General features: G+C 41.6%; 2 protein-coding genes across 2 annotated transcripts in view; one reads left to right on the top strand and one right to left on the bottom strand.

Annotated features, from left to right (window-relative positions):
- LOC134845987 (protein fem-1 homolog C-like) overlaps positions 1 to 18,213 on the bottom strand; it is a 390,705-nt gene that overhangs the window by 290,941 nt on the left and 81,551 nt on the right. The window lies entirely within an intron of this gene.
- The window catches only part of LOC134845976 (AFG3-like protein spg-7), a 268,817-nt gene that overhangs the window by 205,061 nt on the left and 45,543 nt on the right, over positions 1 to 18,213 (top strand). The window lies entirely within an intron of this gene.

Raw genomic sequence — 18,213 nt, 5'->3', positions numbered from 1 at the left:
TAAATCATATTGAAGAAACAAGGAACGTGGAACAGTTGAAAGATCCCTCAAACTAAATAGGAACATCTAAAGCAGAGTGTGTGAGAAAACCATAATTTGAAGAAATGTAGTAAGTAACAGAGACAGGATAATTCTCCCATCGAAAACTATTTTTGTCAACACTGACAGAATATAGATCAGTTTTGTTGGTTTAACTTGCTCAAGATGTTGCCACAGTTATGAGTAGGCTCAGTAACAAATTAAAGACATATTAGTTTATCAAAATTATCAATCATTGCTAGGGAAACAGTGTCAGGAGTGGAAAGAGAACACAGGCCAATTTTTGGCAAAATATAATCATCAACAATTGTGATAACACCGTAGGAAAAAATGAGGAAAAAAGGTAAAGTAAAGAGTGATAAAACTTAGGAGAACTTTGGAGTGTTTACGAAAAGCAGAAGAAACAGGGGGATTTTAAACTGGAATGATAAGAACGGGTGTTCAGAGCATAAAACAACCACACGAAAAATCAAATTCGGGTAGTGTACAGTTCCATGCTGAGATCCCCGAGTAGATTACGTTTTACCAAAAAAAAAACAACAACACCGTGTTGCCCCAATAAGCGGACAGTTTGAGAGACAGTTTTTAAATAAAACAGAATGTTACGCTTTATAAATTCCGCCAGGTTTCACATCCATAGCGGATATCTGGGGAAACATATAAAAAACTAAACAAGCTAAACATTTATCAACACTGATAAATTTTCTTGCATTCCAACCAATAAGAGTAATCGAACTGAGACACAAGATTATCTCAACTTCGGTATTGTTGTGCAGAAAACTGAGAATTCTTATTTTCAGCTCGATTTTTGGAACATCATTCTCACTCATTTCTAAAACAAGCTCATCAACAGAAGAGCAGTTTAGAAATGGATACAGGAAAAGGAAGGTTTTTTAAAAAGATGCTTTCGGAAGACATTTACGATCTGACCATTCAATTGAAATCTTAATGAAAATGGATTTTGGGCGAACATTTCAGCTTTTAAAAGACCCAAAGTGACTGATGGACGACAAACTACAATGATCCTGTTTATCTAGAATTTTCATAACATCAGTAACAAGCCTTTCATGGAATTCCATTCTCTTCAGTTGAGAGGTGTTAGAGGACTCAGGGATTACCTGTACACGGATCTCATGTTGACGATCAGTGCTTTCCGAAGATTGTTTCAATTGATTAGATTTTGCTGAAATAGTAGTTGCAATGGTATCTTTGACCAATTTATCAATAGTAGTAGATAACTCAGAAAGAGCTTCCTTGATAACGGTGAAAATTGTTTTGGAAACGAGAATAGCATCTGAAAAAAAGCAACTTAGCTTTAGCAATCTGGGTTTATCATTTTCAAATGAGCTTAATAAAAATTGGCTCTATAATAATTGGTTCATGGGTCAGGGACACTATCTTTTGTGCTTTTTTGCCTCAGTCGGTCGGAGCCATTTCGCGAGTTTTATGACATGGAACTTAGTAATTGTTTCAGATAAAAAACTATTACAAAAATAGCGTCCCAGCACTCTAGATCGAAATTAAAACGCCCCAATATCTAGGCTGTTAAATACCTTAAATAGGCGAACACTGTTAAGATAAGGGTTGGAACTTCAAGTAAGTACTACTAGTTTTTTTGAAGACTCGAGTAATTTCCGACAAATCATCCTAAAACACGTCTCAATTCAAAATGCACTCTAATAATTAAACTCAAGTACCCAGATACTCTGGAACTAATTTTTTTAGGATGGTAAGTTTAACTCAAAACCTTTTTAAGAAACAAAAAGTTCAGCTCAATAAATTTTCAATAAGTTTCGAACCATTAGATCATTTGGGTGGTCGACCTTCCCAATCAACTTTCCTCTTAATTCAGGCATTGCGCTCGCAAATCCTTTCCTAATACTTTCTATCAAGAACAATATAGCTCTACTCAAATTGATTGTTATTGGACAATTTGACCCCTGATTGATTTTTTGTCACTCTTCTCGCAACTGTAAAATCGGTTGTTCTGATTTTTGGCTTTTTGTTTCAATTATCGCTAGAAACCGACTGGCACACACTCCCCGGACTCAATATCAATGTATTCAATGCGTGTCGTCGCTTTCCAGTCAGCTTCCAGAATCAAGAAAATGACATGCAGTGCCAGTGGTTATTTACAGATGTTTGCACTTTAAGAAATGTTTTCTACTTCCAAAAAGTCACGGCGGTATAAATTTGTCATGCAAAAGCTGAACAGCAATTAGAACTCAGCATCCACTGCGCTTGAATCTGACTTTAAAAGTCTCTTAGAAAAATGTTTCAATCAACCTAGTCAAAAATTGTCATAAAAGCTTTGATTAAAAAATAGATATATCAAAATAGATTTTAAAAAAAGGTTCTATAATTCGTTTGTTACCCCAAAATATCAATATGGGACCAAACTCTAGCTCAAGTTTCCTTCCTTGCCTTCAGTCTGAAGAAATCGTCCATCGCCCTGGTTCAATCCTTTCAGTCCGCCCCTGATGTGCTCGGCGTTTTGGCTTCCTGTGCAGTGATCTTTTTCGATAACTCCACTTCGTTTTTCTGAACCGATCAAAATCGCATTGCAAACTTTCATTTGATCGTTCGCCTGCAGCCATTCTTTCTGCTCTTGTAGTCTCAAGGCGTGATTCAATATTATCTTCACTTTTGCTTCTCTTTTTCGACAAAACGACGTATGAAGACTCAAACTCACGTTTTCAGACAAACCTTTTCCTAGGATCTATTCTCTAGCTTTCGTGTTATTTCGTGATACCATGCATGTCTTTTTCCAGCCAATTGACAGCCCATTTTCGTGGATGAATATGGGTCTCTTGAATGCTGTCGAGCCAGTTTCTGCTGGAAACGATCGAGACTCTCGCGTATTTCCTCAAGTGATTCTTGGCCAGCGTATAAAGCCAGGTCATTCTAGCCCTGAACTTTGGAAACACCATATCGGACTTCGTATGCGTTTCACCTATGTGGGTATCGCCAACGCTTTACGGGACGTCTCAATCGACTCTAACCTCCTGCTTAATCGATTGTATGGATGGAATCTCTGGTAAGTGGTTTTGACTCTCGATACTTTACGATGTTTTCTTCAATCCGCCCGAACGCCAGCAAGGAGTTCACTGCAAATATCGTGACCCTCTGTTGACGATCTGGCAGTCCAATGGATCGGATCTCATCTATCTCCTAAATCAAAGGTTGCTCCTCATAGGATACCAGAATGTGTGAGCCGTGCAATGGCATGGATAAAAACCATTAGCCAAGTTGATACTCCTAATGTTCCGTTCACCAGACGCCTGAAGTAATGGTTTGAATTTCATTATATTAGCATAAACTGAGTCCGTTTTTCCACGGCCGGAGGTTCCTTGAGCACTTTCCCACTGCTGCTCTGTCTCTTGAAGTCACTCGTAATCTCTCTCTCATAACTCGGTCAACTCATCTATGTTCGTGGTGAGTTCTGCTCCCCATATCTTTCTCAGCTGTTGCTGCGTGTGACAGAGCATCCGCGCCATACGTACGCATTTTGGACTACCGAGAATACTTTGTTAAACATGATCCTCTGTCTCGATGAGGATCCTCTGTCTCCGTCACACTATTGTCCTCTCCTACTTGCCTCGAGATCAACTGTACTTACATGGCTTAACTTTTTTCCATTCCTCTTTTGAATCCACATTTTTTCCGGCGTTGTCTGATGTGGTGGCATCAGCTTGTGAACTAAATTCAAGTCCCCTAGATCTTCGTCCATCTCAGGTAACAAAAGGATCTTCTCGGTAATTCCTCCGTTCAGACTTGCTTGAGGGAGTGAGCACCATGACGGTAGTTGTAGCGTGACCACAACATTTTCTTCATCATCGTTTCTTGCCTGAACTGTTTTTTTTCTGATCGCGCTATGCAGATGGTTTTAGACTCCTTCACAAGATGCTTCTCTCTCTCTCATTTGGGTTTCTTTCTCTCTAGGACGTCTATCTCGATCAGTTTATCCTTCGAGTACTTTAGCAGCTCAACCGGTTCGAATTTCAAGCGTGCACTACCTGCCTCAGCTCTCAAGAATGGATTGTATGATACGCCCATGATGCCTGACACGTACTGTTGTTCCCTTCTCTTAGATGGTACTCGTCGGCTCTCACAAGTGGGTAGAGCGTCATGACCGTTGTCAAATTTCTTTTTAGAGAACCTTTTGATTTTATCAACCTTTGCATGGTTCTCTATCGATTTTCTAGTCCGACCAAACTTCTCTTCTCAATTCCTTTGCTTCGGTACACAGCCAACATGATGCTCAAGACTCAAATTTCCGAGGCCTTCCCTTCATGGAACTCTGGTGACAAGCTATGAGTACGAGTTCCGAAATCTCGGAAATTATCCATTAAAAGCACACATTGCATTTTTCTTCGTTGCCAGACTCAGTCCGGAGTCAGCGCTAGCGATGTGCAAGGCTAACATGTTGTAGATATTCATGCCCTCGTCTCCCAATTTCACTCGTTCATGTGATATGAGGTCCTTTGAAGTCACTCCTGACAAAAACCAAGCAAATTCTCCTTAAATCCTAACGAATGGACACGCAATCAAAACTTTAGCGAAGGTAGATTTCCTTTTCGAAATGATCTTGCAGCAGTTTCTGCCAAGCATTGGTCAGCTGGCTTCTCTGCTGTAGCATGTTTGTGTCTGCTTCTGTTGCTTTGGCCAAGTCCTCTTTTTCATTACAATGACCTTGTCCAGTCACTTCAGACAACCGTCTAGTCCTTTATTGTGTCTAGAGCTATCTAACATGTTTGGGCTTTGTTTTTTGTCAGATTCTTCTCCAATAATGTATCTTCGGTGAACGGCGTTCCAATCTTTTGATGCTGACTCGCGGCCTACTCTCTGCTCACGTCGACTTTGCACGATTGCCACTTGTATAGCCTCTCGTTATCTTCACACGCTGTGGTTTCAAATCTTGCTCGGTCGTTATCTCTAGTTTTGCGGTCGCGTCTCTTTCCCGAGTAACATCCTCCAAGGCGCGGATGCGACCACCACTGAGACTGCCTCCTTCTCGAGATCCTCTCTCACGGATTCTTGTACATCCTCCTCTTCTCATGTAAGCGCCTTTAGACTCCTTGAAGTTAAGGTATAATGGTATTTTTAGCTATAATAATAGATTTATGTTTTTAGGTAGGTTTCGTCTTAACCTTTTCCTTTTTGCTTTTTCTTTTTCGAGTCTTTGCAGTATCTTGATAAACTATTTGTTCTTGTCTTCCGAATGTGATTCAATTTTCTGAGGAGTCCCTCTGTCGCAGTTTTGTTCAGTCCACTCCCCATCAGAATGGGCTCTTCAAATTTTACCACTATGCCCCACAACTCTTTCTTAAATTCATCGACGTCCACCTTCCTCTACACTTTCCGAATAATTTCCAACCAGACTTCTCCCAACCTTCCTGTGTCAGAGTGCCTTCAAAAACCGTCCTATTACCATCAAACGTATTGCCCTCCATGCTTTCATTGCTCAAGAGTGGGGTGTCCCCAGCTGCCTTCTGACTCGCCAACTGATACTCAAGATTCTTGTGCACCAATCCCAGGGGTGGGATGGCCATGTAGTTACAATTCTCATCACTCGAGACCTGCAAAAAGTCTCTTGTCGTGCCGGGGCTGTACGTCTCAATTGTTCCTTCGCGAATTGCTCCGGTGCTCCATCTCTTCTCCCGTAGTACCTTCAGAACGCCCTTTCTTTGGAGCTTCTTCGAACTTGCCTTCCACGGGGAGGCTCCTCTTGTCTCCATGGGTGTCAATGGAGAGAGATGAGGAGTTGATCGGATTCATTCTCTTGTATACTACGAGGGGAAAACACAATGGTCTCCAGTTTTGGGCCATTGTGTTGTAACTCCACCTCTTCTATCGGGCGCTAAGTTTTTCATCCAGCTGCAAACTGTGTACACTTTCAGACCTAGGTGCCCCTCTTGAAGTATGACTCGATCGTCATTATAAACGGGGTCTTTACTTTCGATTTCAGCCTTCTCGAGACGCTCTTGGTTTCGCTCACGTGACATCGCGGTGGCATGGACACTCTCATCACCCTCGCGTTGTCCGTTCAAAAATTAATAGGTATCTTGCTTGAGTGCAACAAAACTGCCGCCAAGTCTCCAATGAACGGGGGTCCCATCCTTGGGTGAATACCCGCTGCTGCTGTTCCGTTGGTTCTCTAGCTTGAATGGACGGTATCAGCACAGAACTGGTCATCCCCAGCGTCAGAATTCTGATTATCAGAAACACCGGTTCTTTTTCTAACCACAAACTTTTCTGTCAAAGCCGGGATTTTCAGGACCTGACTTGTTTTCCTCTCTAAGGGGTTCAACTTCCAGAGTTTCGGATACGTTCGATTGATCCCTGTCACTTCAATCCCATCCTGCACTGCAGTTGTCCCCAGAAGACCAATTCAATCAGCTCTGAGTCCTTGCTTATGCAGAACAGCACCGTGCCACTCACTTGCGCTCTCAAGGACTCCTACTAACACCAGTTTAATGCCATCCCATCGCGTTCCAACGCTAAGCCGATTGATATGGGTTACCGAGAGATAATAGTCTGCTATCAAAGGATCAGGCAGGCAAAGGCTCACCGCCTGTCCATAGATGCAGGTCACCACTTCCTCCATTCTTCTAACCTCTCCAAGAGGATCTGATCTCATGGCCAAGCACAGATCAGAGAGCAGAGGCACGCCCCTGTTCATTTTAAAGAGCTCAAAAAATTTAGGGTCGATTTCTTCCCCTGCCATATGTCGATTCTGCATCAAGAGGTGCTCCATAGCAGTGCTTTGAATCCCTGTGCGCATTTGAAGGAGTAAGTATCAAAACCTGAGTGAGCTTGAGCCATTTCCATTGGGTCCTCATACTTCATCAAAGGTGAAACAACGCCAAGTTTTGATGAGAAAAGAGGCTCAATGTCAAGTTTCCATCAATTCTCAAGGTCTCCACACCTCTGCTGAACAAGAAAGCTGGTCCCATATTGAACAGACTCCTGGAGAACACCAGGTACAACGCAAGTAACAGGATGATTGATATTGGTCTAGGTGTTTTGTATAAAAGCCACGAACAGTGTTTTCTTTGCGGAGAACAATCTCTCCATATACTTATCCTCTCAGCATGTTCTCCAGTATTCCGTGTGTCTTCCTGGCTTTCAAGTCCCCCGTTGAATGTTCCTTCCAGACGAGCGTATAGCGGTGTCGTTGGCCAGTGAAACGAAAGTTCCAGTTGTCATCTCCTTCTTCTCCGCTTGGTCTATATGATTTTCCTTTATTCCCACAGCTGGGCTACCAGGGGAAGAGCAGCTTTCTGGGTTTGGTCTCGGATTCTCTCTTCTCCGAAATGAAGCGGTACACGAACGATTCCAGCAGTTTCCTCGCGTCAGCGACATTCACTTAATCGTTCTTAGGTTACTCCGAATCGGTCGTAAAACTCACTATGGTGAGCTCCATTTTCCGGAACAGCGTATTTGCGGACACACGGCCTTTAACTCGATGATTTTCGTTGATATCCTGTTTCAATTGCCTTGCCAAATTCGAGGCCTCTAGACACATCACCTTATTCAGCCCTACGAGGATGTCTGCAAACTCAGAGAAGACTATGAGAGCATGCGAAATGTCCGCCCAGCATGCCGCCAATTGGGTCTCAAGCTCAGGTTCCTTTCCTCCAATTCAAATCCTCGAATCAGCATCCTCTGCTTACTGTTGTCCGCTATCAAGGCCAGCATGGCGTACACGAATTGCAGCGCCGAAGGCATGATCGTGTGCCCAGATAAACACCCGTCTCGTTTTCAATCCATGCCTGACCGCTACCAAGTCTAAGTTTTCCACCATTTCGGAGAATAACATTTGAATCTCTCGTCAGATTCTTTAGGTGTCGGGTTTTCTTCCCTCAATAGCTGCAGAAGTCTCGCCGCATGCGAGTGATCATTCGTTCCTGCAAATAACAACAGTTCTGGCTCTCCTGGTGTTTTCGACTCAATCGACAACAACAAGGTCGACATTTGGTTAAGCTCAGCTCCTAGCAAGGCATATTGCGTAACCAAAATGTTTCTCTGGCCAAAATAATTTCTCGGAAGTTCCCACGAAGTCCAAACTCGCGAATATTATGACTCTCACCGCTCCAAGTTCGATCGGTCATAGCAGTTTGAGTCTTGAATATCTTGGATGCGCTAAATACTTCTACGTACGCAATAATGGTTTCCCAGGTCCTCGCGAGACAGGGCCCTCAGTTTCAATGCCTCCATGATCTCTTGCATTAACCCAATTCCTGCAATTTCAACTTCTTATTCATTTTCAGACACCTCGTCCTGCTCAAGCCCTCTTGAGGTCGCTCCGAGGTTCTTCACTCGTCGTGAGAGATGGAGCAGTGGTGCTCCTACTGCTTGCGGAACTGTCACTAGAGTCCGTCGTTCTCCTAGTTTAGATTCGATAGATCTGACTGCAAAAACTGGTGGGTCGGTGGCGGACCAACGATGAAACGTCCCATCTCCTTCAGATCTGACTCTCCTTTGTCCATATGTTAGTGAAAAATCTTGATGCTTTGTCGCTGGATCTCTAGTGTTGCGCTGTTGATATGACGCACCCTCTTAATCATGTTTTGTTCATTGCTGTCGCATCGCATCTTAAACGGTACCGTACATATCGTCGGTTTTGTGGGGTTTACATAGATCCTCACCTCAAGTAGTCAAGTAACTTATTTCTCAGAAAGCTGGGTTTTTTTCGAGATTATAAACTTCAATTTCGTCATTCGTCCCCTTCATCATCGTAACCGTATGCAGCTTCCTGACATCCAGTATCTCCAGAGAGGCAAGCATTTGGGGCTTTGCTGCGCCCGAGGAAATGAAGATTCCGATTTGCCAGTGGACCCTTGCACGAGAGAGGGATCTGACTAGTCTGTCTCCTATTATCAAGTGGACCACACCCTCTGGTATTCTTGGCTTTGTCAAATACTCAACACAAGCTGCGTCAAGGAAAGCCATTATTTTGGCGCTTTTGGCGGTCGTCCAATCCCTTTCACGTCCTTTTTCGTGAAGAAAACAATCGCTCCTCTTTTTGGATGCCTTATTTATGTCTCGAGCGTGTCATCAGAGTTTCACTCGGTGTTCTTTGTTCTGTTGTCCTTCTGTAGCTGCTCCTGATGGCCTCCTGGTATAGCTTCTGGACTTGCTCTAGCTCGGATTTCAGTTGATCTGTTTCAGGAACCGCTTGATCCCGCTCTCTGGTCTGCGTCTGGTCCCGTTCATTTTGGGTCTTCTCTAGATCTTTTTCAGCCTCGTCGTATCCGGGTACTTTCCTTTCGTCTGCTGCGCTCGAACCAATGAGCTCCAGTCTGCATTTTTGAGGGGGGGGGGGATTTCGTTGGAAAGGGGAAATGCTCCGGCACCATGTTGAGTAGTAAAGCTCAAGCCGGGATTTCTGGCCAAGTGGTATCCTCTCAAGCCTCCGTCAGTGCTCCAAGACATCAATCTAGTCTGTTCGTGGTTCGAGAGTCCCTCGGATGAATAGCCCGCCATTATGAAATTTAGCATAGCTGATTCTCTATCTTTCACTTGAGACTCACCATTTAACATCACAGTTGCAACACGCCATTCAAAATCACAGTCACTCGCTTGTCTACACATCCCTTAGATGCCTGTGCAAGTCAGTCAATGCTGACCTCTTCAACGCCGCCGACATTGATTTACAGAAACAACCCGCCATAGCACAAAAGTTGCTCACCAGAAGTATCACTCAAGATTTGCCCACGAAAAGTAACACTCGAGAATTGCACACCAAAATTACCATTCGAGAGTTTCCCTCCAGAAACAACAGTCAAGATCTGTAAGCCAAAAGAACCACTCAAGAATTATCTACTCCAAAATTTTCCTTGTTTTAGCTCTCGTTGCAAATTGCTTTCAAAAAATGATTTTGTCCTCTTGAATATTCGTCATGTTCTTTCAAGGAATTTTTCGTTATCAATCTCAAAGAGAAAAGCTATTCATAGGAAGAAAATTATGAAGATTACAGCTGTCAACAATCAACTATTTCCCTAAAAATAAATTTCTCACAAATGATTCGTCCAAACTGAAGTTAAAACTCGTCAAACTATTAATTAATAACAACTAATAATGAGTTAATAGCATCAAGGTTATCTTATCATAAGGCACAAGTCAAGTTTACTTTTCAAATTTTAACTTATTTTAGAACCCTTTATTTCGAATTTTTGTCCTTAATACCTTGAACCAGTCTCCCTCAACCACGTGCCATCAACTCAAGATTAAAGTTTCCATCCGCTGGTCTCAAGATATCCCATTCCAAACCTACCGTGGGGTGACTCTCCGGGTTCATCCGCCTGACCATTAAGTAATTCTCAAGGAGTACTTGTGGAGGTGTACTGATGTTTCCGTCTTTGCGAAGATTACATGTATAATAGTGTAGTGCTCTCTAGGTTTTTTCCCGCCCCTGTTCGGATCGTAGATTGGTAGTGACACTTCCCTCTCGCCTCTCCCGACCAGAAAGTTTACCAGCCGAGTCAGTGCCAATACAAAGCGCTCCGGATCCACGGTATTCATGTCACTGAGTCTCGTTACCGGAAAACACAAACGTTTCCAGGTGTTTGGGAGGGAATGCTTCCACCCCTTTTAGTCTGTCTAAACAGGAATACTCTGGTACTGCTGGAATCCACTTCCATTCTTGTCTTGAATTTTTTGTCTGCAATTATAAAATCTGCGTTGGTCTTTTCTCTGAATAATCGTTGTGTATTTCGAAATTTGTTTTCAAAGTTTGACCAAAATCTGGCTCAATTTCTTCTTGCTCCACATCTAAGTCGTTTGTCTTCCTGGTGTCTCTTGGTTTGCTTATCAATATTTTCGGTTAGAGTAAGTCCTAGCCCCACTCCCATGACGAGAAAAAAAAACTATCAGCGCCCCCTCGATAGTGCTGGCTCTAGATTTCTCGTTGCTATGTCACGTAGTTTGTCCGTTGGAACCCAACTGAAAGTTGGATTTTCTCACGGGTGTAATCTTGAACACAGATGTCTTTCGCTTCTTTAGTCCACGCTGCTTCCACTTGCGCCGGTAGATCGTGACTCCAATCAAGAATCCTTAAGTTTGTCTGATCCCTTCTTTCCGTTTCGCTATGTTCTAGGTTCATTTCTTCTTCTGGAACACTTGCTTTCTTGCCAGTATGTCTCGTCGTACTTCATAACGAGTCACTCTTAATCGCACTCCTTTTCCCCCTTTCCGACTATATCTTAACTTAATTCTCGCTGCTTTTTTGTGTCAATCTAGAAGACATCCCCGTATCTATTGTAAGTCATGCTCGTTTTCATTGTCAGGGGTTCGTCTGGTTGTACTGGCTTCAGTTCTTTATCTTTCTCTGGCTCCCTTCAGTCTTCCTCTTCGTAGGAGCCATCATCCGAGTTCACTTCGATCATCTCGTGGTCGCTCAAGCTCGTTGTCTCGTTATTTAGAACAAAATACTCTAAGAATGTTGACCAGCGTCCTGTTTTGTCTTTCCACCAGTCGGTTTCTCTGCGGATGTTAAGTAGTGGAATGACCTTGGGCGATGTGTGACCTTTTCATCAATAGTTTAGACAGGTCTTCTACCAAGTCTCTGCCGTTATCAGACTGAAAAATCATAGGACATCCATAACAAGAGATCCATTGAGCTATCAAGTGCTCGCAGGTTACTTCAGCAGTTGCTATTTGGCAAGGTACTGCTTCTGCTAGTTTCGTTAAAAGATCTATGATCAGTAGTATCTTGTTATATCCAATTCTGTCATATAGATCTACTTATAGTCATCTATCTGAACAATCTCATGGAGATCCGAGCTCCCTCTTGACATCAGAGTGAACTTTATCTTCTTGGATTTTTTCAACTGTAAGCATGCTAAGCATGCATTCATCCATCTTTCAAAGGTTTTTCTCATTCCCGGCAAATCAAAGCATTTTAGTAATCTTTGTTATAACTAATCCATGCCTTAATGTCCCATTTGATCGTGTGATCTGAACATAACTTCTGTTTGGTACAGTTGTGATTATACTAGAACTTTGTGCTTGTGCAGTATTTTCTCTTTGTCCCCCCTTCTGCTAGCTAGTACTCCATCTTCCATGTGGCATAATAAGTCTTTCCGTTCCTAGTAGTACTGACTCAAAATTTTACAGCTACTTTTCTCTAGATCTCGTTTCTCTCTTCCTCCAGTCTCCGCCCAGTTGGAGAGCCTTCTCGTCTAACAGACGTTCTTCTGAGCTCCGATCAGATCTGATAATCTGTATCTCGCTTTCACATGTTCCTTTAGGTCCCTTATTTGTCCTGATAAGACCGATTCCTGGACTACGCGTGTCGCCCTCCTGTTTTACATAGATGGTTTTGCTCTAGATTTGCTCCAGATTGGTCCTGACGTTATGGTTGCATAAGATTTGTCGGAACGGCATTCTTGGAACTGCTATAATCTTTAAAATCTCTCCTCTTCTCTCCCCCTCATCGTCTTCAACGTGGTATGTCCCTGATGAGTGCATATGCAAAACCCTATGTTAATATCGCATTTTGGTCTCGGCCACAATTTTATACAAAGTTTTTGAGTAATGATTCCTCGATACGGAACCTTTTTCCGAATTTTGTTCTCCCAATTCCCCAAAAATTTTCTCTTGTTCATCTCAATTCGTTAGCGACTGCTGCTCCTCGGACAAATTCTCCTTTTAATCTCGTTTTATCAGCGGCTGCTGCTTTCCGGACTCACTACTTTCCCTGATAACCTCTGTTTTTTCCTCGAATGAAACTCTTTTTTCAATTTCATAGTTAACGTGCGGGCAATCTCCCTGCATTCGTCTTGAGTTGCTTTTGTATCTTCTCCCGTGTCAAGCAACTATCTCAATTCCTCAGTATTGTGTATCACCCTCATTGTTGCCATTTTCTCCAGTAATCGAATTAGTGCAGGTTCTAATCGTTTTTTTTACTTTGTTTCACTTTTTCTAAATTGTAATGTTTCCTTTCTCAGGTTTAGCTGATTAATCTTGACTCGAGTAGGTTTTCCATCGGTACCTTCTTCGTGATGGCAAGTATCTTTATTGCCGCATCTTTCTTAGGTAAAACCGGGTGATCTTCGATTAAGCAACCTGACAAATCTAGCCAAATTGTCAAAAGGTAGATTGTCTTACGTTTCGTTGTCTATAAACGAGAGTCCATCCTTCATCTCTAGCCTGTACTCTTCCTTTTGCTCTCGTTTCTCGTAGAACACTGTGTGAAGTATGAGCATTTTGTATCCATCTTATCTGCCAATCATTCTGCCTATGTAGCTCTGGTTTATGGAATAGGTTTTGTAACGCATTATTGTCGACCCTTAATTCAAATCGTTTGCAGCCCAAGGATGCACGGTATTTTTCCACAAAATTCACCACTGCGAACAAATCTCATCTCTTACTTCTGTGTCACTCATGACTTTGCTGGCATAAACTGTTGGCCCCAAAACAGTTCTCCCATCCCATTTTTGCTCCTGATGAAATATGCCTGCAATTTTTACCACTGATGCATCGTGGTCTAATACGTACAAGCCGTTTTCTGTTGGCATTCCACTACGGAGTTTCACAAAAATCTTCTTTCATCCTTCGGAATGCTTCTTCTGCGCCCTCGAACTGCTTCTTCTGCGCCATCGTTCCATGTGAGATTTTTTCTTTGTGCCGCATCAGTTGTTGCATCGGGTGTAACATGTCGGTATATCCCTTGATGAGTTCTCTATAGTAGTTTGCGATCCCAAGGAAACTTATTAATTGATGCTCTGTCTTTGGTGACTTTCTTGTGAGGACTACTTCTGCTGCTTCTGGGCTCGGTCTTATGCCATGTTTGTCCAGCATCCCACCCAAGTATTTGATCGAACTTTTCATGATCTCGCAATTGGTTGCCTTACGTATCAAACCCGCACTTTTCATGCCTGCAAATACCTCGTATGTGCGCTCAATGGGATCCTCAAGTTTAAGTGTGGCAATCACTACGTTACCTACGTAAAACATGATCAAATTTCCATATTTCTTTGTTATTATTGGCAGTGTTTGTGCCATTGATCTCTATAAGGTGGCGGTCACGTTGCACAGACCCAGCTGCAATCGTTTCCGCTGGAGGAGTCCTAATTTTTATCCCGTCTTTTCCCATTACTTGTTTTGGAAATAGCCCCCAGAATGCTGTTCCCAGATCAAGAGTCGAAAAATTGCACATCCCCCAATTTTGAGAGGTTTTGTCTAATCTTGGAATAGGATAGAGACGGAGTTCAGATGTCGAAAACCACATCCGAATCGTAATTAATCCCCTTTTTCTTATCCATCACTACTCCACACTCCTACGGTATTTCAGATGATTCTATCATATCGTACTCGAGAAGCAATTTTTTTTCTTTATGCATTTGTTTTGTGTGGGGTCCTTTTCCTCCCCCTTCCTCAGCGGTACGACCAATTCCTCTAATTCTATTTCAAGTTCGACAATATTACAACACCCACTTTTGATATTATGCCTCTTGAAACGTCCTGGTAAGGACGTCTTTGATGGCTTCGAGCTGCTAGTCTGCTTGTCAGTGTTTTTCCCCCTTATATGTTCCGCTTCGGGTAGTACCAATGTGTCCACGTTCACTTTTTTGGGTCTGCAAATTTCTGAAAAATTTGAGCTGCTCGCAAGTTCATCATTTGTTTCTGAATTGAGAGAACTGATTTTTTGTTACAAATTTTATGTTTTCTTTGATCTGTTCAGAAAGCATTTTTTGTCTTATTTATTCGGACAATCGAGAGCTTCATGATGCTTAATTTTTCCAACAATCTCATGTTTGATTTTCACTGGTAAAACTTATCCTAGATTTCTCCCTCTGTGGATTGTGATTAGTATGTCATGAGTATTCAACAACACACTCATCCAATAGGGGGCTTGGGTGAGTGTGTTGTTGAAAACTCATGACATACTAATCACAATCCACAGAGGGAGAAATCTAGGATATGCATTACCAGTGAAAATCAAACATGAGATTGTTGGAAAAATTAAGCATCATGAAGCTCTCGATTGTCCGAATAAATAAGACAAAAAATGCTTTCTGAACAGATCAAAGAGAACATAAAATTTGTACCAATGTGTCCACGTTCACTTTTTTGGGTCTGCAAATTTCTGAAAAATTCGAGCTGCTCGCAAGTTCATCATTTGTTTCTGAATTGAGAGAATTGGTTTTTTGTTACAAATTTTATGTTCTCTTTGATCTGTTCAGAAAGCATTTTTTGTCTTATTTATTCGGACAATCGAGAGCTTCATAATGCTTAATTTTTCCAACAATCTCATGTTTGATTTTCACTGGTAATGCACATCCTAGATTTCTCCCTCTGTGGATTGTGATTAGTATGTCATGAGTATTCAACAACACACTCACCCAAGCCCCCTATATTACCGAGAAGCATATTCAAAAATTGGTAGCACTTTGACCCTTTGGATTTGGAACTACCTAAACCTGTTTGTTTTTGCGTAATTCATTGTGATTTCTCAATCTCAGGATTTCTATTGCCGCCTCATTTGCTTTTAACATTACCCTCTTACTCAAGAATACCGAAGTTTTGTGCTATTGTGACATTAGTCTTTATTAAGTTAAGTGGTTTCTCTTTTAATTGTTTTCAGCATTGCGTATCTTGAACAGAGCTTTGTTGAGATCAATGATCACTTCGAAATTTCTTACAAATTCTCTTCAAAGGATGTATTGGTCTGATTCATCTAGAATGTCGACAACCAAGAAGCTCAGCTAAATTATAACAGTTTTTCCCTCACAACACATATGCGGTTTAATAGAACAGGTCCTATAATCATCAGCTCAAGGGTCAGGAACACTATATCTGAAGCATGTTTACCTCAATTGGTCCGCAAAATCCTCAGTTTGCTTATGATTAAAAATTGAAAATCGTTACAGCTTAAAAGCTAATACCAAAATAGTATTTACTCGGAATTCCGACACTCTTTTCAATGGGGTTTGAGTGTTATAGGTATCAAGAGACCCAGCCATATGGGCGTACTAATTTCTATTTGGAGTAGGGGGCTTCCCCCGTACTCCAAATAGAAATTAGTACGCCCATATGGCTGGGTCTCTTGATACCTAAAACACTCAAACCCTTTGAAAAGAGTGTCGGAATTGCGAGTAAATACTATTAACTTTCACTGGACAGTGGATATTGGATCCATTTCAAACAGAACAAACTAAAACTCGCTTCACCTCAACCTAACTGTATAAAATGCTTTGTTGTATTCGAATTCAGGACTGACATCAAGACAACTACTCTGGAACTAATTCCAGGCGCTATCGAGTAATGTAACTGTAACTCAAGAGATTTGAACAAACGAACAAGATCCGCTCTAGAAGTTTTCCTTACGTTTTGTACAGTGAGGTCACCTGAGTGGGCGACGTTCCCGATCAAGGTTCCTTTTGCTTTGGCGTTTCATTCGCGAATCCACTCCCGATGCTCTCTATCAGGAACAAGACAGCTCTACTCAAGTTGATTGTTAACGGGAGTTTTGCCAATAGCAATTTTACTTCTGACTAATTTTTTGTAAATTTTCCAAAAATTTTAAATTCGGATCTTCTGATTTTTTTTTTGAAAAACTCCATTTGCATTTAAAATCACTACAGCTTCTTAGATATTTTTGGCTTTGTGACCGCTTGGTTATTAAAAACTCAGATCCAATCAACCATCAGGTGTATCTGCTATAAAGATAATTTTATAATTAACACTAAAATTATAGTCTATGTAAAACATGGCTAAAAGTTAAAAAACTGACATGTCAGAATAAAAAACATTCCCAAATCGAACTTTTATAACCCTGAAAGAACAAAAAAACTAAAAAATCTCGGAAATTTACAGGAAACGTTATTCATGATTACGTAATTATATTATGTAATTACAGTTGTTTAAATTTGATTGGTTAAAAATTTTTAGAGATTTTTTAGACATTTTTCAGATCTTTGATCGTTTTGTAAATTTTATTAAAAAAATTTAATCCTGATGATGCACAAAATGTGCGAAAACGTTTGAATTAACATTTTAATTTTCTTATAACCATTTTTGTTAAAATCTAACCCTTTTTAGCGATAAGCTATAAGCAAACTGTTATATTCCTTTAAGGAAAACTATCAGTAGTTCGATTTTTTTTTGTCTAAGTGTACAGAATTTCACTACCACTTTTTGTTCATAATTTCAGTAGTGTTTGAGTTAAAATGGCGATGATTGTAGCTGCCAGCTCCCTTTATCACAGCCTGAAAGATCTTGAGCAAGAGGAACGGAGAGAGACGCAGCAGTAGGTCTACGCAGTCCCCGGCTTTCTTTGAACCCCAATATCTTGAACAGGGGGAAGGATTTACGAGTGTTATTGGAAGTGCAACCTCTGGTTAGTAAGCAGATTATTATCTGGCACGACGTGCTGAACAACAGCATATCCTCCCATCGCACGAACAACTATACACCCTGCCCACTTGATGAACTACTGGCGTATTTACAATCGAAGCGAAGACAAATTAGGGTCATTGTCTACTGCAAGAGAACGGGCGCTCCCGATTTTTTTGAGGATCTGCGTAAGAGAAAGGTAATCGTTATAAAAACAACTGGTAGCCTTATCTCTAGAAGGAAGAGACAGAATCCTTCAATCCTCAGAGAATATCTTCAATTGCACCAGTCAAGTGAATTGGAGTTGAAGTCACTACGGGTGGTGATGTCCCATCGAGACCCCCTGCCAGGCATTTTCTCAAGGATACGGGCTCAGACCGAGAAACCACCGCAGGGACGCCGCAGAGCAAAGGCGCGGAGAGCGGAAATGTTGGCTGGGGACCTCCAGCCGGAACCGAACGACCAATAAGTGGTAAGATTTTTTTGTGGCCGTTTTTTCGTTGCTGAGTGCCACATGAGTTTAAGGGCTCGTGGCCTGCAAAGAACAAATGACCGCAATTTTGCTGCCACCAACACTCCTTAGATTGGTACTGAAAAGAAAACTCACTTGGAAACTTGTATTAAATTATTTAAAACATTTTAATAAACTTAATAGCAGTTTCCTGAGAATCATATTTCTGAGAAAATGTCTCGATAACGACATTATACCAGACTTTTTACGGTTTCGCGTGCCTGATAACGGTGTTTTTTCGGATCAAGCGGTGCACAGCTTTCAACTGAGACTCTTGAGATCTGAGATAAGCCAGTCAAATGCGGTTAGGGCCAAGGCAT

Source organism: Symsagittifera roscoffensis, chromosome 1, assembly GCF_963678635.1.
Source record: "Symsagittifera roscoffensis chromosome 1, txSymRosc1.1, whole genome shotgun sequence".
NCBI lineage: Eukaryota > Metazoa > Xenacoelomorpha > Acoela > Convolutidae > Symsagittifera > Symsagittifera roscoffensis.
This window is presented reverse-complemented; position numbering and strand designations above follow the sequence as displayed.